The sequence below is a fragment of the Cupressus sempervirens genome, chromosome 11 (genome assembly GCF_028749045.1).
Source record: "Cupressus sempervirens isolate cs-2001-9-10 chromosome 11, ASM2874904v1, whole genome shotgun sequence".
NCBI lineage: Eukaryota > Viridiplantae > Streptophyta > Pinopsida > Cupressales > Cupressaceae > Cupressus > Cupressus sempervirens.
In genome coordinates this window covers 769,750,178-769,756,161 of record NC_143128.1, presented here as the reverse complement: position 1 = coordinate 769,756,161, position 5,984 = coordinate 769,750,178, and positions in this window count along the sequence as shown.

Below are 5,984 nucleotides of genomic sequence, written 5' to 3'. Positions count from 1 at the left end.
ATCAAACCTAGGAAACAATGAAAGTGGTTGCAGGGGATCAGAAAGATTAGATTCATCATCAAGGAACTGCTTCTATTGCCATCAACTTACCAAATCAACCATGTTATTTGGTCAACTAGAGTTATCCATCAAGCCTTGCCACATGGACCAAACATCTCTTACCATTTTACCACTTTGGTAGTATTCAATTTTATATCTTATGTTTGACCACTAGTAATCATAGCCTCACCACCACCTTTCCTTAATAATAGTTCTTGCCTACAAAATCATGACCCATTGATTATCACTGCTTCGTATCTTGACTCTAGAATTTTCCATTAACTATTGTGAACCTACGAAGACTAAGATCCTAACTACATCTGCACCATCACCACCTTAACCCAAGGCTCACTTCTTAACCTTGCGATTGAGTGAACACAAGGAAATCACTTGATCACAACTCAAACCTTAGCCACCTCTTAACCTATTGCGATCATGCACTGGCCATATATCTGAAAGATCTAACGGTGTGAATGTATCTTTAAACACTAAAGGCTTATCCTTTTCATGTTGTCGTAACTTAAATCATAACATATTAATATAATATTGTGATCAAGAAAAAAAAAGAAAAGTGTACTTTCACCACGTTGACCTTAGTTAAGCCTGCTAACTCAATGATGATGCAAACATAAAGCAATCATGCCTCTACCATTTTGACCTTAGTTAGCACTTAACTGCCTGCGACTATGCAAATCACTTGGTTGCAACTTAAAATATTCTAAGGCATGACATGAAATAAAGGATATAGCCAATGTTATATTTTTTTATACAAACCCTAGGTGACCATTGAACAAATTATGATTTGAATTTGATTTTCTAGTGAGAGGGAACTTTGGTTAACATTTTTGGTGACTCAAGGGGAAAATAAGCCTACTTTGCATATGGCTAGTGACCACAAAAGATCCATTGGGCTATGGAGTCTCTAAAACTATGAAAATCTTCAAATTTATCACTTCTACCACATTCTGAGCTATAAAATACACCCTTCTACCTTTGCAACTTTTTGCAAAAAATGGAACCAAAAAAATTGTTACAAAAACAAAAACTATGTTTGTGTACTTCTTGGAAAATAGGAAAGAACATAAGAAAAACTACTCTAATATATACAAGAATATTTATCTTCATCAGAAACAAGGCTTGAGATATATCACATTCACTAGAATAGAAAAAATTTCACCATCAGGTCTGCTTAACTAAAAAGCATTGGCCTACTTGCAATTGCTAATTACATAGGGACCACTCCATAATGTATCAAATTTTGAGTGTCTCCCTACTTTTTCTTTGTTTGCATCCAATTTCAACACAAGATCACTTTCCCTAAAAATTCTAACCTTAGCCTTCTTATCAAAGCTCTTCTTTATTTTTTGCTGATGTATCTCTAAGGTCTGAATTGCTTGACTTCTTTTCTCCTCTAGCTCTATAAAATCTTCCATTCTTACAAACATAGCATCATTTCCAATTAGCTCCAATTGATGAGCTAGCTCAAGAGCTAGAAAATATAATGAGATAGGAAGCCTAATTTCTTTGCCATATACCAACATAAAAGGAGAATTTCTTATAGCTCTTTTAGGTGTTATTCTGTCAGTCCATAGTGCTGTCTTCAACTTTTGATGCCAACATCTCTGGTTATCCTCTGTAGTCCTTTTGATGATTTTGATCAAATTTTTATTGGATGACTCAATCAAACCATTAGCCTAAGGGTAGTAATAGGAAGATGTGCTCAAGTAAATACCATGATCAATTGCACATGCACAAATTTGAGTTCCTATGAATGATTTTGTGTTTTCTAATATTATAGTGGAAGGAGCACCAAATATGGTAACAATTAAATTAAGGAGTTCTACAACTGAAGTCTCTATAGAATCCTTCAAACCTACTGCCTGTTTCCACCTTGTAAAATAATCTATTGCAGCCAAAATCCACCTATGACTTGAACTAGATGGTGGGTTAATGGGACCAATAAAATCTTATCCCCATTGAGCAAAAGGTTGATAATCCTAGATAGGCTAAAGTGGAAGGGATGCAAGTCTCTCTTTACTTGAGAAAAAAAAACACTTTTCACACTTTCTTACATGTCTATGGTAGTCCTGGAATAAGGATGGCCAGTAGTAACTGGCTCTCATGTTCTTCATTGTAGTGGTTCTTGCTGAAAAATGATCACCATTAGGACCTTCGTGAAGCTCCTTAATCATTCTTTCTACTTGATATGTGTAAATACATCTTAGCAAAGGTCCACTAAAGTCCCTCCTAAAAAGAACACAATCAATTATAGAGTAAAGAATAGATTACAATCTAAACTTTCATCTTTTGACTCTATCTAATCCTTGAGGATATGCATTCCCAGCTAAGAAAGTCTTCATATAATCTATCCAACTCCTTAGATTATCATTCCTTGCCTCCTGCTATTCTGTCAACACCAAGACAACTTACTCATCTAATTCCTAAGATGAGATCATATATTTGTACAATCCTTTTCCCCTTACCAACTTGGTATTCTTAATTTCCACATCATATTCCATTACCATAGTGATCCAGCCAACCCTTTTCTCACTAATGTCTCTGCTCAACAAGAAATCCTTAACACTTGCATGAGGAACCAACAAATGGATTTTTTTATGAGATGGTAGGTGTCTGAATTTCTTCAAGGCTCTTATAACCACAAGGGCCTACTTTTCCACATAGCTATACTTATTTTCATATTCTTTTAACCTATCATTGAAGAAAACAATAGGCTACTCTTCATTTTCTTCATTTGATTAAGTCAAACCAATAGAAATACTTGACTCACCTCCTAAGTTGTAAAGAATGAAATCCCTATCAAAATTTGGATAGATGAGAGTAGAGGCTGAAGCTATGGTCATTTTGATCTCTTCAAAACTTACTTTCCCTTCCTTGGTCCATGAGAAGAACATATTCTTTTTAAGCATTGCTATAAGAGGTTTTACCATGGTAGCTATATTAGGAATAAATCTTCTCACAAAATTTATCCTACCAAGAAAACTTTGTAGACCGTTTTTATGACTAGGAAGAGAAAGGGAAAGTATTGCCTTTGTTCTTTCTAGATCAATAGCCAGACCATCTTTGATATAATATGTCCTAATAATTTCCCTTGATTAGTGGCAAAGATACATTTGCTTGGATTCAGAGACATTCCATACTCTCTACATCTTATAAACACTTGCCTGAGATGAAAAAAATGCTCTGCTACATCTTTTGAATATACTGTGATATCATCAAGGTAAACCAAAACAAACATTTCAATCATATCTTTGAAGGGCATCTCCATTTCCTTTTGAAATGTGGCACCTACAGTTGTTAGTCCAAAAGGAATTTTACTATAGGCATAGGTGTCCCATTTGGTAGTGAAAGCAATTTTATATTTGTTAGCTTCTTTGAGGAACACCCAATTATAACCCAAGAATCCATCCAAGAAGGAGAATCTCTTTGAACCACTAACTTTGGACAATATTTGCTCCATAGAAGGGAGAGGATGATAATCTTTGAGGGAGGCTTGAATAAGATCCCTAAAATCTGCACATAGTCAAATTTCTCCATTCTTTTTTCTAAAAGGGACAAGGTTTTCTACCCAAGAGGAGTGCTTAATAGGGAGGGCCTCAATTAATTTGGACAACTCATTTCTCATTAGTGGCTCAATCTTTGGATTTACTAGTCTCTATTTTTTCCTAACATGCTTGACATTATCCAATAGATCTATAGTATGTTGAAACATACTATTGCCCCACTTTTCACCCTCCACCCAATTAGTAAAAATGGATGCTTAGGTTATAGTGAGTTCCTAGTTATGTTTGAGTCTAGATCTAAGACCTCTTAGGTGGATTGAGTCCCCATCAAATTTCTCATTTTCCCTTTCTCCGCATTTCATAGCTAGGTGGTTTTCCTTTGTGTCAAATGGTCTTGCAAGTAGGTTAGCTCCCGGTCTGATGGAGATTCATGTTGCTCATATAATGATCACTTACAAGTCATATCTTCTTTTAGTCTATCACTTTCTTAATTGAAATAAAAGATTGCAAAAATCTAGAATTTGTCTTCTACTTGGTAGGTTTTCAACCCATGAAGATGATTTCCTGTGAAGGGTACCAAATGATGCACATGGATCAAAAAATAAGAAAATAGTAAGGTACCTTATAGAATCAACATTTACTTTACAATTATTTACCTTAGAAAGGGTTAAAGATTCATCACAATTTTTATAATCAAATCCGGTGGAAAAGTCATAATGAACTTCTCCTCACCAAGTTTTCAATCTATGAAGTTGTCTTTCTACAAAAGGAAATTCTGAAGGAAAATAAAAAAAAAGGTGGGTCCCTACAGAATTTTTTCACCTTACTTGGAAATTTTTGAACCCAAAAAGGACATTGGTCTAAAGGTTAATTAAAGGGAAGCATTGGCAAAAAAATACAAATTGTCTTCTCCTCGACAAGTTTTCAACCCATGAAGACGATTTCCTAGAATTTAATGAAAAGAAAGTTAGTAAGTAGGTTGGACTTACAATTTGCACATAAAATGGCTCAATATGATAATGGAAAGAATCTAACCATGATAGGAAAGAGTTAATGAGAAAAATTCAACTCAGTAGATATTTTCCCATGGAGTACTCTATTGTTAACTACCTGAAACTTGAAGGAAAACGAGAAAGTAAATATGGGAAGATAGAAAGTTATTGTTGCACCAATGGAATAGTGAAAAGACCCTAAGATATCCATTAAAACCATGCATTTTCTATTTCAATGAATCTCTCCTTAAATTCATTCGTGTGGCACAAATTGTAAATGTCAACGGATAAATTGAAGCTCCCATATATATGGAAACATGAATAGTTTAACAAACTACCACTCTTTTTCTTGAACTATTATTCTGTTAATGTGCATAACTTTTTCAAAAATCTAGAATCTATTGCATTAGCTATTCCTCTTAGTTTCTTAATTCAAAATTCATTTTCAAAAGAATGACAACTAGATTTGTGGGTTTCGACAGGTTGAATGGGATCAAGTCCCAATTGCAAAACTTCACAGATACATTCCTTCATTTTTATGACATGAAGGATTTCCAAAGGAGAGTGAAGTCAAAACTAATCCATCCCATTACTAAGAAGCTTAGAGGATGTGGGTTGAGTTTTTCGGTTGCAATCCAGGCCCCAAAGTTAATCTATGAATGTATAAATTGTTACAACCTGGACACAAGGCAAATCGTTCTACTAGATGACGTAGTGTTGATTTCCATAGACAAGAAAACTATGGTGAATTTCCTTCAAGTTCTAGAATGAGAGAAATTCTCAAATTTGATAGTTGGGGGAGCCATTTTTGAGTTCTTCTACAATAAGATGATCTAAAGGAAGGAAATCATGGAGACATGGTTCCAAAAACCATTGAGTGCCAAGAGTAAGGTTCCTAAGACTCTATTTGGGACTAATATCAAACTTGAGATTATCGATATCTTGGTCCTCTTACAAAAATTGAAGGTTATGTAGAAGCTTTAAATTTTGTTAAGCAATATTTCTTTTTGGTGCAAGTCATCTGCTCTGACACCCAATATATTGATTGGGCTCATGAGGTAAGTGAGACTATGTCCAATGCTCTTCATGTCACAAAGTTCTACGACACATTTTATATGTCCTCTTTCCTCATTTACATGTTAGCTTCCTTAAAATTATGTCCAGGCCTCCCAAGGGTGAAAAATTATCCTAAGATGTGAAATCCTATCAGTTTTACCCATGCTTACAATTGGAGAATAGTTATGCAGAGTATGTGAAAGTTAATGATGCATTCACTATGAGAATTTGCAAGGAGCTATAGGTATGTCCAGAGAGGAGATTTAGTCCTAAAGCCATGGTAGCCATTAGCCAATTTGAAATTTATTTCATTCAAATCTCATCCTTTTCTTATTTGTGCCCTACAACTTTTGATGGTTTCCCCTTGAAGCTGGTG